We start from the raw sequence: 20,805 nt of genomic DNA, 5'->3' as shown, positions 1-20,805 counted from the left end.
TGATCACTGACTGCCCGCCCGCTCGTGTAGGCCCTTTGGGAGCGCTTCAATTTTCCTCACTTAGCGTGTACGCACTAGGTGTCTATGCGTTATTATTCTAAGATAATTAATGACATATATTGTAATAATTAATGACATAGCTTGTGTACGAGATTAATAATAAAATTTGTTTAGTTATGAAATTAGTTAAGTGACATTGTAGAGCTGTAACAGGGTTCGTGCGCTGGAATACTATTATGTAACCTACCTTTTGTTGATCCACATGAAACAATGAATAAATGAATTATGATTTTTTTGCTATTTTTCAATGTTATTTTTTACGTATAAAAACATAAATGTCGTTTGATGGTCTCTTTCGCATCAAAGTCGCGTCCATTCAAAGAATTTTGTAAAAACTGAAACAAGTTAAAATCTGAAGGGGGTATGTTGCCCTGCTAATCGTTTTTGACGGCTTTGTGACGCTGTGAGTGGTTTCGCATTATCATGGGAAAGGTCTGCAACTTTATTTCGTCACGGTGTTTTTCATGACTAGAAACTTATGACGTTCCCGCCTATAAAGATATTATTTTTAAATGACCATAGACAATATAAAATTATTTAAAGAAAAAAGTACCTATTTAAAGAAAGTAAATTATTAAAAGTAAATTATTTAAAGAAAGAAGTAAGTACAAAATTGAAGACTACGTGTTAGATAAAGATGTATGGAAAGACGGCATGGCTCCAGAATCCACACAAATTTGATTCAAAGTGTATTCCATAGCATTTAAGTTTATTTGAAAAGAGCAATCTCTAGAGTTTCTTGCTCGTTCTTCTCAGGGAGGTCAGCGTAGTGAACGAGCAGTAGCTTAAATGTGACGTTTTCAAGTGTAAATTTATTTTACCTATGGAATAAATAATCTTTGACTTTGACTTTGACTTTGACCTATTTATTGTTTAAAATTAGCCAGTGGCAAAATCCGTATGGATTTTTGATCAACTCAATAAGATTTTCTTTGTGCTTAGATAATAAATTACACCATTGTAATTTTTAAGTTATTGAATGTCACGATGATTGATCACTATAACATTCAATTATTTTTGTGAAATTACTCCACTAGTTTGTTATAATTGTTAATACAAAGGTGACGCTATGTTAACTAAGCCACGTAGCGAATCGGTCCTTACGAATTTTTATCATGCGCTTGTTGCCTTTGTTATTTAGTTTTTAGCGCCATTTTGCAATGGCGCAATCGGCATATTCAATAAACTTGAAAATTACAATTAACAAAGCGACTACTCTAGTCAGCTGACGGTAGCTGTAAAGGGACCTGTCTTAGTGGAAAAATAGATTTCTCACAGATGGTGCTGCGGCAAAAAAGACGTTAAAAACCATCGACTTACAATTATATGGACGTCGGGTCCGCGCTAAAAAGTGTCCGAACTTATAGGGCGTTAAAATCGTATACAGAGCGTCATTCACGCTTTAGTCTTCGTTTGTTCGACTGACAGCGAAGCAAGCAAAATTAGACAGTACTGCGATGACATTACAATTTAAATTCAACGTTTTAGCTTTTTCATATTCCTTTACATGTCACTACGTTTAAATAGGTTGACTTGGGACATTTTTTTCGTGGTTTTTGTATTGGACCCGTCGTCCATTTATTTGTAAGTCAATGTTAAAAACAAAAAAAAATCGAAAGATCTGCAAACAAGCACAAAGAAAAATTCATAAGGTTCGCTTGTATGTTCCGTGGTTTAGTTGGCATAGCGCGTGGCACGGTTTGCAGGAAAAGGTTGGTTCGAATCCAGCCGGATCGAAGGAATTTTTTCTAAGCATTCGATCTTTGTATTAATAACTGACACCATTATCATTATTTTGAGTATGTATTTTAGATTCTGGACTATTCTATAGTCTAAATTTTATAGCATTCCCCGGCTTAGTACTGTCGGCTGCGCCAGGGACCAATTTCCAAGAACTGGCGAACGATAAGTACGTGCCGTATCGAGCAGCACGGCTTTCTGCATTTATAATGCAAGCGACACGTAACAGAAATCGCCTCAAGTTGTTAGCCATGCTGGCTAGAATTTCAATAGTGACGCGACCTCATCCTGTGATTTGGTAACGTTCACAAGGAATACTTATTATAATTACCGGGCTAATTGATTGATTGCGTCATTACACAAAGCCAAGCTGTTAAGCCAGTCTAGTGAAAAGTGCGAAATTCGCAACGTCCATCTACACTAAAGCCAGTATTACAATAAGTTTCTTTGAAATTCTTTACTAAACAGCAAGGCAAACTAGTGCAGTGGCTCTGGATGCACGTTTACACAAGGCTATTATATGAGCCAATTAAATGGACATGTGGTGGGGAAGGTATTGACCCGAAAAATAAGAAATCCTTCTAATTAAGGGGACTGTTTTTATCACTGGTCTGGAGACATTAATTATTATATAATATATTAATAGAAAATAAGCTAAAAACATTGAGCAACTAACAATAGTTTTTGCAACTGTCTTCGCGGATTATTCCCTTTCGTTCGCCCTCCATCGGAATAGCGTTACTTAACCATTTGCCCGGCAAACAAAGACGAAAGAGAATTTCCTCTTTTAATGAGATCGGAAAAAGAGACGGACATTTTTGAAAGGATTTTCTGGTATAAGAGTAATTGAAAAGATGACTGGTGAAAAGGAAATACGCTTATCCTTTAAAGCTGTGTGGCTTGCATCTTTGGCGACTGTGCCAATACGATATATACGAGTATCCTATTTATCAAGCCCATAAAAGGATTCTTATAATATAATACATATTTAGGTAGGCTAAGAGTAAAGATAAGCTAATAAAGACAATGAAGAATCGAAGGGGAAAGATGTTTGGGCATCTAATACGCCATAACAGGTTTCTTAGAAGCATTAGAGAAGGGAAGATTGAAGGAAAAAAGAGACGAGAAAGACCGAAACGAAGTTTTTTTTAATGATACCACTGACGGGATGAACAGTTAGTGGGCCTGATGGTAAGCGATGCTCATATTACTGCCTGGCGGCTAAAATGGTAAGGTGGCAGTACTTCCCCTGGACGAACTCTTTCACATAGAACTCTACTGCTGTTAAAGATTATTATTTAAGTCAGATAAGTGAGAGAGGCGATTACTTCACAGACAAGAGCCAGAACAAAAAAAAAGAAGTAGATAGGAGGTGGAGCCTATGGCGTAAAATAATGCCGTTTCACTTCGTATCGACTTTTGAGGTTTTTTATGATACCAAATGATGGGATGACCAAGTCATGCCACCTGGTGGTAAGCGACACATCTGCCCATAACAGTTGCAATGCACTGAGAGAGAATTGTAGCACCTTTACTCTTCAAAACCGAATCATATCCGCTCACGCGATGCGCTCCTCCTACCGCAAAATGGCGGCAATTTCGCAAATTAGAAAAGCATTCAGTTTAAATACAAGTTTTTATAAATAAAAATTATTATTCTGCATCGCTAAATAAATACCCTCCGTACTACCAACAAAAACATCTCAAATAAAATGCAGTAATACACCGCAAATCCTGCACTTAAAAACAAGTAATGAAATTTTTGGTGTACTTGGATAAATATGATAATATTCCGTTTGAGTGGTTCTAACGTTTACCATGAAATTACTCCTTAAAGTATAGTTTATAAACATTTATATTCAGGGTAAACTTAAAAAACGCTACTTACGGTATGTTTTCAATAAATAAACACCGAAATCACCAGCCCAAACAATAACACACACGATTGTCGTGACGTATTTTTGAAGTTGTTTATTTTTTTTTAATGACAGACCCAGGCATTAAAAACTTTATGGTTTGCTAGAGTAGTTACCGAAATAGCAATTAATATTAGTTCTTTTTCATGTTATAACTTCGATATCCCGATAAATCTGTATAAAATCATCACCGGCACCTCTAGGTGTGGTATGCGTCTACGGCTGCATGTATCGCGTGAACATAAGAGCCCAAGCACATGGTTGCTGCATTTCAAAGAGTTCCTCGCATCTGACTGCCACATAATATTTTATTTGGAATTACATCAATGTGGCAAGTTTTATTGAAATCGGTTAACGGAAAGTGTATCCTTAGAGAATGGGACCACTATTGAGGTACCTTTCCAATAAAAAAGAATCACAAAAAAAAAACAAAAAATATATACAAATTGAGAACCTACTTTTTGGAAGTCGGTTAATTAAAAAATTAATGCTTTTTGCGTGAAGCGAATCGAAATTAAAATATGTATTAGCCATTTAATTAAGTACATATACAAAAATCAAATAAAAAGTTTACAGCTTGTTTTTAACAGTTTTATAATGTTCTGCAGGTTGAAATTTCAAGTACAGGATGACAGGCGACGTGTTTTTAATAGTTGTAGACAAGGCATGCCGAAAAACCGTTCCCGATAGATAGTCGAATGGTGCACCGCTCTATACACGCCGCCTAAAACTGCTTAAATCTGCCACATGTGTGCTTAACGTTTTTATTTAATTGTGTATCTGCCTTAGCATGACACGAAAGTAAGGAAACATAAAATAAAAGTTTCGGTGTGTCATTATGAACCAGTTACTTCACAATAGAAGGTTTTCTATTCAAGTCCCAGTGGCACTTGTAAATAAAGGGTATTTGTAAACGTTTAGTAGCTATAACACTTGTTAACTTACCCAGCTACCTTCTTTCAATCTTTAGTCTTTTATTATTTCATTGTTTGAAAAAATTACTGTATAAGCCTAGGCGGGAATGGGGATTGCTTGACTCGTATCAATACAAGCCGCCGTAGCAATCCGTTATTTCCCAGCCTCTGCAATAATGTATTATTGTATTGTTGCTGACTGTTGTGAAGGTTGATAAATTGCATTTCCAAACCTAATAATGATTGTCAACACAAGGCCCCTATGGCTGTCAATAGAAAACCAACGTCAAAAAAAAACTAGCGGATAATTTGAATTGTTTGTGTTCAATTTATGAAACAAAACAAATTGTCATGATGCCTCGCTATTTCCTTACGAAATGTACTCGTGAAAGGGGATTTTATGTGAAATTTTGTGAATGTACTTCGTGATTCGGTTTGCAGAGATAGCAACGACGTTCGAAGCTTTTTGTGGTAAACGAAGGCATTTGTAATGTTAATGAAACTTGTTACGAAATTAAAGAGGCTGGTTGTCAAAGGCAAGTACATCAAATGTCAAAACCAATGCTTGGCCAAACGTTTTCGTGAATTATTCGCTATGAATTGTAATGAAACGGACAAAAATATTGAAAGTGAGAACAATTAAGTATTGATAAAAATGCGCCGCTGCAGCATTAAGGGGTGCAGCAGTAGAAAAAGCGGAAATCAACCGAATGTTATATTACACGTGTTATTTTTCTGCCTATAAATCAAACAATATCCTAAATATCTCATGTAATTAGTCTCATTTAAGTAGTTTATTCAGAAGTCTTGCCGAATTTTGCTTTGGTGACTTTAGATTGCCTGTTTGTTAGTATATTTTGATGATTGTTGATAACGATTATTTTAAGATAGTGTTGTTCTAGTAAGCAGACATATTATCGATATTCTGTTATTGAAACAATTCACTACGCGGTTTTTATTATTTCATTATTATTATTTTTAAAGTTTGCCTACAAATTAAAAAAGAAAGAAAAAATGGATGGAAATTATAGGACTGCCGAACATTGGATTAAATACCATCTTCGTTTGTTCGCTCCATTCAAATTTAAATAGAACTTTGAATGAAAACAAGATTACATGATAATGCAATTCCATCGTTACATTTATTGGCAAATAACTTTATATTTAATTTTGATTAAAATGGCTCATTACTTGCCTATACTCTAGCCAAATTCGATGTAGAATGTTTATTAACAAAACGTTGCTGAGTAACGAATGATGGCATAGAAGAAAAACATTTTTTTCAATTCTCATTATTAAGGCTCGGTCTGCCCACGGCCTGCTACCTTAATTGGAATTTAAATAGGTAAATAGATAGTTGGGTTATGTCAGTTATGTAGAAGTAATACTTACCTAGCCAATTATTATTATGTTTATGAAATACCTATTGATACGTATGACTTAGGAATAAAAATAAGTGTTTGCATCCTATTAATATTTATGGCTATATGGTTGGTAATGGTAGATGAAAAGAAACAAAAATGTAGGATTTTATGTGATATTAATTTACCACATATTATATCATCCGATTTTGAACTTGTATTACCACAGAACTCGAATGTTTGCAATCTATCCCTTCAAATCAATATGTCAATAGGGATGACACAGTTTCACAAATAATTAATTACTGGTCATTTTTATGTCATTTTTAGGTGATTTGAAACTTCTGTTGAACAATATTCATTATAAACATGGCTTCAAGATTTAGTATTACTCATAATGTACTTAAATTTCATAGGAATATACTGAAATTGTGGTAACTGTGAGAGAGACTGAGATGAAAACCCTAAAAATAATACGTTTTTGTTTGTTGACATTTATTCTACATTGAATTTGGCTAGAGTATAGTAATAATAGCCTAGCATTAATCATACTTTGATTACAGTTAACTACATAAATATGCAAACATAAAACACAGTAACAACAGTTTCAACATTCAAGGCATACATTTGCATGTCGATATTGACTTATCTATGATTATGGTACAACACTAAATCCGCCATTTGTCGTGGACATTTTTGGTTTAGGTAGGGACGTTTATTCCGTAGATAAGGCATCTCCTTTCCTTTATTTTTTTTCCATCCCATAAGCAATAAACGCACTTTTAAAAAAATAAATTTTAATCAATTTATTAGGAAAGGCAAAGGTTCCACCTTACAGCCTCTTCATATATTTAAAGGAAAGCCGAACAAATGCTACAAAGTACCATAGTACTGTACACAGAACTATAATGTATAAAAAACAAATAATTTGCAAGACGTTGCAGCATTTTGATTATGTTTTATATATTTTTAAGATTCGCTCTGGGCTTTTTGGAAGGAAAAGTGTCGTTTTTATTTTGACTTTCAATTATTTTGTGAAATCTAGTTTAAAGTGGAATAGGATAGTGCTATTGTGCCTTAATCGAAGATTAAAACGCGAAATTATACGAATCTCGACCTAAAATACCCGTATCGGGCCGTTCTAAGGAATCCCGAGTTAATCCAAGCACGCCGCCTCAAATTGCCTATCCTCTTTGTGGCGGCCATATTTACAGAAATATAATTAAACGTTTATGTTTTCGGCTGAAGGACTTTGTTTCCATGGCCAGAAATAAATATAAAAAAAAATTATATATTTTTATTTTTCTTTTTTCTGTGTTATTTTTTTTCTTGTGTAGTGTCATTCGTGGTATGCAAATAAAAACGTATTTTCTTACTTTCTTTCTGATTTACTGTGCTCGTGATTTCAAAATTACACGTAAAGGTAGTATTAAACTATAAAAATTTAAATTTGTTTTTATTGTTATAACAATTATTGTGGCTTATATATAAAACTTAAGTTTATCTTGTCTTCGACTTTTTTGTAGATCCACTGATGATTAATATGTTTGTAGTACACTATTTTGATGTATATCCAATCGTTTGCTCAGCGCAAGCAATTGGGTCCGACGTGTGCACGCGTCACATCGAAACATCGAACGCGCGTGTGTCACACATTCAAATTGAACTATCTTTTTTATTTGGTAACTGATTTAAACATCGGATTTAAATGAAACAAGCACTGAATGGTAATCCAAACTTACTTTTAAATATTGTCGAAAGTTATATCCAAATTTTTTTAGCGTTTGTGGAGATTAGCATGCACAAACGCGTGGTCGTTTTAGCGTGTATTCAGCAGGTAACACTGACTTGTGCTTTAAAATATTATGAGAACGGTTTACTATCAATTACGAGGTCGACGGTTCAAATCCTTGGGACATCTTATAACTTTGATTTCAAATAGTATTTCACCGCTCCTGAGTTTCAGATAGCAAATGAAGGTTCGTCATGCAGCTTGTGGTTTGTATATGTAATTTATAGTAAGTAATTAATTTTATTATTTATTTATTGTTATGCATTAACATTATTTGTATGTGTATGTATATATATATACATATTTACGTATATATTTTTATTATTGTTATTATTATTATTAAACGATTTATTTCGAGTAATTTTTAAATGACTCATATTTGTGTAAGTAAACAGCTTATGAACTAGGAGTTAGTTTTAAATAACTAATTTACGTGTAGTGCACACGCATGATTTATGTATGCATAGTCCAGCCTGTGCGCAATCATATTCAGGATGATATTGGAACTGGCCTGCACCCTGCTCACCATGGAGGTGGCTCGCTTGCGCATGATGGTACGGAAGCCGCCCACGAGCGCATCGCAACATGCCCGAGGTGCTGCAGCAGCGGTACCACCAGTACCGCCCTGAACGCGTTATTATACTGGACGCGGAGAGCTTCATATGCGCGGCGGCTGTGATTAGCCCATAGGCTACACGTGTAAAATTTGGTGCAGAATGATCTGAATAATATTATTTTCACTTCATGCGTGCCCCTAGCGAACCTACCTTACTATGTAGTGTACTTCTTTGGTTGCACACCTTTTACAATTCCCAAATGTCTATCCTAAAAGAAAAGAAAAGTTGCCTGGAAGAAATTGCTACATATCAATAAGGCCGCCTGATAGATAGATAGATAGGTAAATATTTATTTGCATAAAATATTGCACATTAGCTTACTACTACTATTATACTTAAGTTTTATATGCAAAAAATATTCCATTCATTCTTTCCATTCATTCTTATACTATGTAAATGTCGACTAACACTGTAGTAGAAATAAAAGCTTATTTTATTTTGTCTTACTTATGCAGCTGTCATTTATTTTCACGTTTATTATTAAAACAAACAAACTTGAACTGCAGCATGGTTGACTTACTTTTTCTAGTATTACATTTCGCACTCTACAAAACTGTACTTGGGAAACTGAACCCAATTTATATGTTTACAAAAACTGCAAACTTCACGTTATCCTTATCTTGTAAAGTTTTCGCCGTAACATACATCCCCTCCGACAAACACATCACGTTTATCGCTCTTACAATTGCACTTTCCCTGAGAAGACCCTTCTATAAACTCACTCGTGTAAAAAGCACAGCCTTGCTGTTTCTATTTACGTACAATCATATTACATTTCTAGTGGGCCACTTATAAAATAACAGAAAAATTACACACGTTGCCCTCTCTCGAAAGAAAAATAATAAATTCTCGTGGAACATCAGAGAAATTTCATTTTTACACATAAAGGAATAAGGTCAGAAATTGATTGTTACGTAGAAAGCGAAAATTTAGGAAAATCGTTGGCAGCAATCCGAAAGGCGTGTTTCCCCAGCAGGGTAATAGTGTTCATTAAGATGGCGAACACGGGTTTTCGCTTCGCTAGCGATGCGTTACCTTGTTACTATTCGATAAGAGATACTTTTCGACCGTTATTTCGGGTTTCGCCGACTCGAGAGGAAATTCGTCTCGCCTGAACAATGGGAAATGCGTAACATTTCATTGATGTACTTTTATTGAAGTACATTGACGCTTGTAACAAAAAACACACAGTGAAACTAAAATTCGATTGACATCATTCAATTCGACATAGGAAACATTCATTCAATTCATTCAATAATTGAATATCAATTCAATAAAAAATTAATTAATACAGTGAACAGCGACATCTCTCGCCAGGACTGGTAGCTGTAAGGGTACTAGCTGGGTGATAAATCTGTCATAGATTTCTCATAGATGGCGCTACGACTAAAAAGTCGTTGAAAGACCAAGTACAAAGACACGACGCAAGCACATAGAAAAATTCGTGAGGTCCGTTGGTTCGTTCCGTGGCTTAGTTGGTATAGCGTCTGGCACGGTATGCAAGAAGACGTCGCGACGTCTTCTTTAACTAGTGGAGTAATTTCACAAAAAATAATTGAATATCAATTCAATAAAAAATTAATTAAACATTCATTCACTAAATTAATTGGAAAACAATCGATTTGACCTTTCTTATCCGTCACACTCATGGGTAAATTTGATTCCCTACCCCTGCTTCTGCAGGCAGCCGTGGTAGCCTTGGTTTTACCTACCACCTCTCAAACAGAGGGTTGTGGGTTTTAACCAGGGCTTGCACTTCTAAGTTTTTCGGAAAATTATATAGGAAAGTATCTAAATTTATAAGTATATATTTAAATTTATAGCAGTAGAGCTCCCTGTGAAAGAGCTCGTCCAGGTAACCTATACCTTACCTATTTCTGCCGCCAAGCAGTGTGTGTGTGAAGGGTAAGAGTGCTGGTGAAATTACAGGCACATGGGACTTCTCAACTTATGTCTAAGGGTGACGGGCGCAGTGGCAGTGCTCCTCAGATCTTTGCGATTTGAGGCTCTGAGTGGCTCTGCAACTGTTATGGACAGGCATGTAGCTTGTAACTTGCTCGTCACTTAATATTATAAAAAAGAAATAATAGAAATCGCTGAAAATGATTGTAGCTAATATATTCGGGTGCGATTAATAGAATGTCCAGTATAGCCAAATGTCAATGATGAATATATCAAAAACATAAATAGTATACTCCAGAGATGCGAATGAAACGAAACATAGGAATAAAACATATCTGTGACGTTGACGTGTCGACCGAGTCGTTATATGACATTTAAATGGTTTAACAGCTTGGGACATAGAGTTTTATCCATTGAATATTGTGTACATCTGTTTGTTCTTTTTGGTTTTAAGTTGTTTGAATGTAGTTGATGTGCCTTTCGAAAATAAATAAATAAATAAATAACAAATTTTGCGTTTATTTCGATATAAATTTCCTTTTTAAAACTTTTTTTCCTTTGGAGAACTGACGATGACTTTTTTAGACAGTGTTAGTTCCCTGAAATAAGTTTAGTTAAGAGGTTTTGAGTCTGGGCAAGTGTGATGAACAAGAATAATTATTTTCACTTGAAACTAAGGCTAAGAACTCATGGAGCGGTTTTCGCCCGCGCCCTTTGCGGAACCGCGGCCTCCGAAGAATGTAGAAATGTAAGCAAAATTTAGTAGCACATTTCACGACACGTTTTACGTTCGCAGCGGAGACGGTTGCTTGCGGCGGCCGTAAACCGCGCCGGATACCGTCACCCGCGCGCTTGTCGGGCGCCGCCCGCGCACTCCGCGGTCGACGCGTTACACGCGCGCGGTTTGGGTCTTTCCTTCCCACGCCATTTTGTGATTGATTTTCGATTTGGCTGCGCGTGTCAATTTCTCAAGTTATGGATGTTGAAGTCGATCAATTAATTTCGTGTCAGTTACCATTTTTCTTAAAAGTTCTGAATAAGTAGATACGGACATCCGAATAAAATTTAAGAATTTGTCTTCTTGTTTTTTTAACCCATTAATAAGAACAACGAATAATCCGTAACGATTTTTTTCAGGAATCTTTTAGGCCTTCTTCTTTTAATTCGACGATGAAGTAAGTATAACGCGATAGCTCGTTTTTGCGTGAGTCCATGACGACGTTTGAGACTTAACTGATGATCTCAATTGATCGCAAATAGCCGCGCGCCTTGCGATCCTCTCCCACCAAGTTTGCGGGCCGTTTCCAAAACCGCGGCGGCTACGTGACCGCACAAACCTGCGGTATCGTGAGTGTTGAAATAAAACAGCTGTCCCGCAACCGCAGCGGGCGCGGGTCAAAACCGCTTCGTGAGTTCTGTCTCTAATGAAGGCAGATACTAAATATATTCCGTAAAAATAGCTAACGTAAATTCCCTACAACGTTGTCGCGGCGGTGTACATTTGTAGAAATTCTGCAACCGTCGCGATATTGCCTATTCTCAAAAAATTACGTAATGTAATAATTTTGAAACAGTATAGCAAAATGGGAAGAAAAAAATCCGTTACTTTGCAACATTTTCGTATCTTGTTGCAACGGAATTAATTTTCTGTTTTAGTGAATATTTACATAATAATACAAGTTGAAACGCGTTACTTCCTTGTGGAATGTGATGTTAGTATCTATTTTATGTTTGTTTGACGTATATGTACACTAATTTACCGCACATTTCGTCATTTTTAGCTAACATTCTTGAGCTGTTCGCGGTGCAAGTTGACCTTGAGCAATGAGGGCCCACCGGCTCGTGTAAGCCCTACAATTTGCCTCACTTAGCGTATTCGAACTAGGTTTCTATGCATTATTATTTTACATTTTCAGATATCTCTGTCAATTGTGGACCGGTTTTGAAAATTCTTTTTTGTTTGAAAAGGTGCACTCTCGTGCACCATTGCCACCAAGTTAGAGTCTGATGAGGGGATCCCATGAAAATCGAAGTAAATCCTCATATTTTATAGACATGTCCGTGTGTTCAACGATTTCTCCATCAATTATTGTGCACGGATTTTGAAACTCCTTTTTTTTTTGAGGTGGTACTGGATGCTCTTCGGGGTTCGTTTCGGCTAACCAAATTAATAACTATACATGTACAAAGGAGTCCGTAACAGTCCCATTCTCATCAAGAAGTCAGAATCGGACGAGAGAATTCCACGGAAATCGAAAAAAGCCGACAAGCAAACTTTTGACGCCTTTTTCTTCAATGAAAGTTACAATTATATTAACGTCGATCTCATAGATTAAGATACTACATGGACCACAAGCACAAGTTTCTTACCGCAACTTCTTCGGCTTGAGAAGGGTTACGAAACTGCGAGAGACGGGTCAGCCGAGTTGTTTATTAGGAAGGAATTATATGTGAAGGGACTTAAATTTGTTTTGACGACAAACTTCACGCCTTATTTAAGAATTTAGCCACGAGAAAATAGTGAGACTAGTTTGAAACCGTTATAAAGCCAACTAAGGACAAAGTCTTTCCCTCAATGGTGCAGATGTAGCGTATAAACGTTGAAAGTCGGGACAGCTGGGAAACCACGAATATTTCTGAACGATGTTGCCGCGTTTATAATTTGTCATATAAGAGACCTACACTAGCGTCTTCCAAGCGACGCGACGACCGCGCGGCGGCGATGCTGCATCAACGCGGCGTATACCCGACGTTCGGCACTATATACTCCCATTCGCCGTCCGAAACAATTACTGTCAAATATGTAATACCCGACGAAATCAAAAGAACGGGAGTAGACTCCCAACTGTCGCTCGCTGACCCCACGCTGGCGCAGCGTCGCCGCCGCGTGGACAAGACGCTGACGCTCGAAAGACGCTAGTGTGGTGGGTTTCTTATGACCAAACTATTTATACATACATGTTTATAAATATCCCTTGTATTATTGTTTGTGTCCAATTTTATTTATTTAGTGCCAACATTTTTTTGTACCTAAATATTATATTTTGATTGCTGTGTCCAATTTCATGATGGGTGTTTGAATAACAGCGAGGGCTATATTATTAGCATCTTAGACTATACGCTCATGGTTCCGCACTGGGAAAACCCTGTATCGCGAGTGCCATGGACACACACATGGACAACCACAAATTACACCCGATTTTTTTAGAATTACAAACCGAGAAATAAATGTAGGCCATACAAATATTTCTCGCGGGCCAGGAATCGAACTCGCGACCTCTGCGTAGCAGCCCAGTATGGTAACCGTTCGGCCACGGAGGCAGTTTAAATTTTAACTTGAATTTACTATTATTATTTTATTGTTTGTTCTTTCCTTAGTACTCTAAATTTATGTGTTTTGCATGTCAAATAAAGATTTTATTTTTTATTTATTAATTTCATTTATACCAATTAAGTACGTAACTTGAGGGATGTTCTCAATTACTTTGGCGTTAGACGTTGACTGAATATTGACTTATTAGCGATGATAAGCTCGAATCTATACTTCATAGTTTAGCCTTGTCCAGACTGAATTCTAGTTGAGGTGAAAAATGTTTTCTTACAAAGTTAATTTTCTAAATTAATTTTTTCTTTTTCCTGAACATTTTACTTTTTAAATATAATATTAGTATTCATGAGTTGGCACGCTTAACATGCATCGTTATTAATGAAGAGCAAAGTTAAAATCGGGTTTTTAATTAAAACATCACACTGTAGGTATTCCGTCAAGGGGCTTTAAACTTTTAATAAATTGCTTTGACGCGAAACCAACACTTTTGATCTGAACTCTTTTTGAATATTTAATTTTGTAAGGCTGTTTTATAATTAGCAAAGGTATCTAAAGTTTTCCACGAGCAACGAACTTGTGCCAGCTTCAGCCTTTGTTGTATGCGTCGAGACGTGGCTCCATTTTTATAGGGTCTGCGTCTATTCAAGCCTGCCTCACTATTGCGTTATGGTGACCATTCCACCTCACTTGCAATAAGATCTTTATTATGTCACCTGAAGGTTTTCAAGTCTACTCAGCCTCTATCTTGCCTTTTTTCGACCTCTTCCCTTTACGATATTTTTTCTATTCTTCTTTTTCTTTCATGAGCAAAGTTGTAAGGTCGTGGCAGTTCAGTGGAAGGTTGTTCGCATGTCATGATGGTGAAACATCGTAACATTCAATAAAAACTGAAAAAAATTACAATTATTAAAGCGACATCTATAGTCAGTCGTAAGGTATCTGGCTGAGTAAAGAAATAGATTTCTCACAGATGGCGCTTAGGCAAAAAATCGTTAAAAACCAAAACCAAAGATCTGCAACGTGGCTTAGTTGGCATAGCGTCTAGCACGGTTTGCTGGAAGACGCTGGTTCGAGTTCAGCGGAATTGAAAAAATTGTTTCTTAGTGTTCGATCTTTGTATTAATAATTATAACAAACTAGTGAAGTAATAACGTCTAAACTAAGTAAAACATTTATGAAGTTGTATATAGAATTAGAGTTGTCAGAGGTGTCAAATTTTCTGCCTGAGTAATATATCAGGCAGTTTGCTTAAGTTTATTGAGAAGGGTCAGCTTAAAAATACCGTATGAGCATAGGAACATTATAATTCGTTTTGGCAGTTGATTTAACCGTTCCCGTAAATTTGTTATTAATAATAACATTGTCGTGGTGGTACGGTAAAGTTATTTTAATAACCCCGTTTTTACTCCGCCAGTGCCGATGGGCTATGATTTTAACAGCGTACACTCAGGACAAAACCATAATATTATAAAGAGCTCCTGCTCCAACTCCCGCTGTTCTACGCGTAAATACACTATGCTCAGAGTCGTAGTGTTGTTCCGTTATTTTAATTGTAATTACAGGTTGTAAAATAATGAAAAAATAAGGTGTTCATAACAGTTTGTGGTGAATCTTCGGGTTCCCACGTCGGTCATAACACCTGGCCAAGAAAGTAAGCCGAGGGGGTTTTAGCGGTTTTTTTCCCCCAATTGGCGGATTAGGGAGTCACCACACTTATTAACGCAGAATCGCATTAAGCCGCTAAGAAAAAGCTTTAAGAACATAAGAGAGAAAAAGACGTTCGGAAGTGACGTTCCAAGGAGATCTTCCTCCCGGTGAGGTAAGCTAACTTAGCCTAACCTAACTAAGAGTGCAGTAACTAAGTCAAACCTGTTTTCGAGAAAAAGGTGGTTAAAGAAAATAATTTAAAATTTACTGTAGCTTCAAAACTACGCAAGTTACAGCGACATGGCATATATCAATAGAAAGGTAAAAGAATGAAGAATTGTAAGGTGATATTTATATATGTATGTTAAGGTTATGTACTTCAAAAAATATACTTATGTTTAGTACCTGCTCTAGTGACACAAGTGATCCTCGTAACCATAACGGCAGTAAGTACCCTAGATACAGCACTTATTATCAGATAAATATCGTACTGCTAATTAATCTAGAAACTACATATTTAAAAACAAATGAATAATAATATATATAATAATTAACTGCAGTATCTATTAAGTTACTGCAGTTTTTGCTAAAAATACACTTCATATTGATGCTATTTCCTAATGTTTTATACGGTCGAAACTTACAATTTGTTAGTATTTTCTTACTAAACATCGACGTAAGGTGGCAGTATACTGCATTGCTTGAGGTTTTTGAGAATATCGGTGGCATATTGCCCTCCCTTGACTTTTTTCGTTCCTCTTTTCTCGCTTCCTTCCCTTCTGTAGTGTTAGCAGCGACTGGTACTGCTTATTCAAGGAATAAATGATTTCTATTTCTATTTTCCAAGTCGGACAAAATGTTAATTGCATTGGCAATATAAAGAGATGATAAAATATGGTATTTTATATAGATATATTAATTTCATACATTTATAAAATTACATGAAAGAAAGAGAATTCCTGTATTATTTATTTGTTCAAGTCCCAGATATATTATTCCCAGATTTAAGAACCCTTAATCATATTTCGATTGAAAATAAATAATAGAAATAAAATCAAACCTTGCCTTATATTGAACTTAGTCAAAGTTCAGTCTCCTTATCATAATTACTTAATAGAGGAACTATAATTTGAGATCACGTTTCTTTATTAAAGAACTAAATTATTATTATTAATGCTATGACAACTGCTATAACATTCAGTCTTCTCTGATTAACTATTTTACTTGAGATTAACTTTTTAAGTCAAAAATAACACTTTTTCACAAGTATTTATAAATATTACTTTTTTACTTACTAGTTTTTCGCCTCAAAAGTTGCTCAAATTGGTTTTGTAATTTTTATCGATTTGACATGTAATAAAAAGCAAATTAAAGTCATTATATCATATTTAAAACACCTATTTTTCGTTGTATAGAAAATTAATTGCAAAAAATATAATATTAATGGGACTCGTCGTCATAAGACCCATCGTCATCTTCATTGTAACTAAGTTGATGTTGCGTCCGATGCTTCCGGCAGCAGAAGTTCCTATGTCTCACTGGAGAAAAATTTACTTTTTTTCTGTGGTCAGTATTTAACAAAAGTCTAACTAAGAATAACTAAGTTTTAAGTTACACACAAAATCATAAGTTAACTAGGCTTAACTGATATACATAACCTTGTGTGAATATAGTGATTACAAAAAAGAAAACGTTTCTTTTTTATTGTGGAATATATACGGTAAGACATATCACTTTATCAAGTGCAATCCGGAAAATATAAATTAAAGTACGTACCTTCTTTTTCAATATTCATCAATAGGTATTACAAAACTTTCACCACACATAAACACGGAAATGGGTTGAAAAATTACATTTAAACAGGAGCGCTGAAATTCTCGTTTAGTGGTGTAATGTTTTTTTATTTTTTTATTTATTTATTGTATAAAGGACAAAATACACAAATATGTTTCTAATCGCATTTTAAACCACTAAGGTTTGTCATAATGCGACCTGTATCTACACAATACAAATTTGAACATGCTAGCAGAAGCTTATATTAGGGGTTAAAGTATGAAATTGCCGTTTTATTGCAATAGGTTCTTTGAATTTTCATAGAATCTTCATGGTTTGAGGTTTTCGAATGAAACTTTTTTCAAATGGTTTCTGTGATTTTTTTTTTTTTAAATTTGAAACATTTCAATATCGACTTTCAATTGTTTTTGTTATTCAATTTAGACAAGAAAGATGGATACTGCGAAAATTCGAGTGATTTTTGAATACGAGTTCCGACGCGGAACTAACGCGGCAGAAACAGCCCGCAATATCAATGCTGCGTTTGGAGAGGGGTCTACTAATGAACGCATCGTGCGATTTTGGTTTAAACGCTTTCGTGATGGAAATTTCGACTTAAAGAACGAGCCACGAGGAAGACCGCCCACACAAGTGAATAACGATGAATTAAGAGAGATAATGGAAGCCGATCCTAGTCAAACTACCCGGGAATTAGCGGCATGGTTTAACGTTACCTTACCCACAATATTGACTCACTTGCGTCAAATCAATAAAATAAAAAAATACAAAAAATGGGTGCCTCATGATTTGACTGATCTGCAGAAAGAAACGCGTGTTGAAACTTGTGTTGCCTTGTTGAACCGGTACAGAAATGAAGGAATATTGGATCGAATTGTAACATGTGATGAAAAGTGGATTCTTTATGATAACCGGAAAAGAAAAATGCAATGGCTGACCCCAGGTCAAATGCCACAACAGTGTCCTAAAGCAAAACTTACCAATAAAAAGGTAATGGTAACTGTTTGGTGGTCTCAGCATGGTGTTATTCACTATAATTTTCTCCGATCTGGTCAAGCAATAACGGCAGATGTCTATTGTGCCGAACTCCGAACCATGTTGACAAAACTAGCAGTAAAACAGCCCCGACTCATGAATCGATCTTCACCATTATTGCTCCACGACAACGCGAGACCTCACACAGCACGAGAAACCATTTTGACCCTTCAGGAACTGCAGTTAGAAACCATTCGTCATCCTCCGTATTCACCAGACCTTACTCCAACGGACTACCATTTTTTTCGTGATTTGGACAATTATCTACGTGACAAGAAGTTTTCTTCCCAGGAGGCAGTACAAAATGCTTTCACACAGTTTGTGCAGTCTAGATCGTCGGAGTTCTATCGCAAAGGCATTAATAACCTTCCCATTAGATGGCAGCAATGTATAGATAATAATGGCAACTATTTTGATTAAATAAATTTGTTAAAAATTTAAAAATAAACAATTTAGATTTTCAGTACAAATCGGCAATTTCATACTTTAACCCCTATTATTTAAGTAATTTGTATAAATAATCTATAGTATGTATGTTACTAAAATTAAAATTAATAGGATTGGGTTATTAAGCTCTATCGATGCACGTTTTGCAGATGAATTTAACAAAATTTTTTGCTTAGAAATACACCTCTGTGCGATAACTGATTGTCACTAGTTTAGAGACATCTTCTCACCAATTATAACTGCAGTATCTATACGAGTTATTACAGTTTCATTAGAATGGCAACTACAAAATGTTATAGAATTCCTTATAATAAATGCAGTATCTAATAGATACTGCACTTAGAATTAGCTCTAAGGTGGTAGATTTTGAAAAACATAAATAAAAATAAGTGCATCAACTATTATATACTGCGTTTATTGCTAGAATTCCATCGCCATTGACTCAAATTTGACTCAAAAATTATATAGCAACTAATCTTACTGCACTTTAAATTAGCAAATGTTATATATTGTACTAAGTTACTGCAGTTTCACTTCCTGTATTATAGGGTTCCCATGGGAATGATATGTGATACGTGATTTGATACGTGTAGAGCCAAATATAGATCTTGTTTTGGTGTTAACGATTATGTATTTAACTCAATTTCGTAAAAAAATTCTAGTTACTGCACTTTCCATTAGGACGGCAGAATTATGCACCTCGACTCGGATAAGAGAGAGGCAATCAAAATCAAGCTGCTGATGATGGTCATGGGACTGGCGCGGAATGCAACAAGTGTGGTTAAACACAATCACATGAAGACAATTCCGCTTTAATAAGTTTGGTGACTCCGTTAGCCCCACATAACCCCTTGGATGGCTGAGAGCCGACTGAGATGTTTAGTTCTCGTAATAAACTTTTTATTGACAAATTATTTTGCAGTTCTATGACAATTGGAAAACATGTTAAATCACCAACCCACATTGAGGGGTTTCTAGCATTTGAACCCGGGGTCGGTTTAAAGTTGCAACGGAACCCGAATGACCCCAAATGCGAATATCGCGTGGTCCCCGGACTGGTTGCTTGTCAAAAATAAGTAAATTTGTGAGCCAACGTGGCAGCCTATATTCATTAATTTTTAACCGACTTCAAAAAAGGAGGAGGTTCTCAATTAGACTGTATGTTTTTTTTGTATATGTATGTTACGCGATAACTCCGGTATTTGTGAACCGATTTTCATGATTATTTTTTTGGTTGGAAATGGGGTACTTCCATAGTGGTCCCATTTCATTTTGAAGAAAATCATCCACCTTTAAAGGTGACTGTTCACACATGAAGATTCATTTTTGTAAATAGCGCCTAACTTTAATTTAGGAGCAATTATTTTACTGGTTGATTTTGCTATTTCTCCAATTCAAGGCGTTTTTCTCTCAATATACTTTGAGTAGTGTCGTAGTGAGAACCTATTTTTATTATCTCCAGTGTCAAGTCCTGTATAGTGGCGAACTAAGGGGTATTTCAATAAAACCTAGCAAATAGACGTAATTCCACGTACTTTTGAGGTCGGTTTTTTTAGTACTCTGTACTGAGATTATTTTACTTAAAGGCGACCTGTGTCACACTATAATAGATTGTTGTTTGCTGTAACTTTTTTATATAAAAAAAAATCGAACTCAGAAGTTCGTGTAATTACAAACTTTTATTGAAATCGGTTACCAGAAAGTTACCGTTTTATTTTTTAATTTTAAATAGGACCAATACCGGAGTACTTAGTAGTCTTTCCAACAACAAAATAATCATCGAAATCGGTTCACGAATAATAATCATCGCGTAACATACACACAAAGAATACAGTCGAATGGTGTTTGATTATTTAATATCTGATATTTGATTAAATTTCCTTTGCACGAAGCGCTCTTGCGGAATCGCCCTTTTACGCTCAATTGCTCAAACGTCCATTAACTTTCATGCTTCATTATGTACTTCATTAAGTTAGTTTGTCTCAAGTTTTGCTTTGGTACTGTAAAGGACAGTTTTATAGATAAAGACGAATTAAATTTCAAGAACGTTACCGGGACTCGCTGTTTTGGTTATTAAAATCACTTATCAGGGTTATTCAAGACTAAGCACGTAGTTTTAGGGTTCCCACTCATGAGTGACGTAGTTTTGAGAGCTTGGATATGCGATATGAAGGCAGAAACGAGACAGTGCATTAACGCATCATCACAATGAACTTTTTTTGTTGACGGGGAGAAATGTTCGAAAAGGTACCCGG

This window comes from Hyposmocoma kahamanoa, unplaced genomic scaffold, assembly GCF_003589595.1.
Source record: "Hyposmocoma kahamanoa isolate Upper Pololo Valley unplaced genomic scaffold, ASM358959v1 127, whole genome shotgun sequence".
Lineage (NCBI taxonomy): Eukaryota > Metazoa > Arthropoda > Insecta > Lepidoptera > Cosmopterigidae > Hyposmocoma > Hyposmocoma kahamanoa.
The sequence above is the reverse complement of the archived record's forward strand: the minus strand, read 5'-3'. Positions refer to the sequence as shown.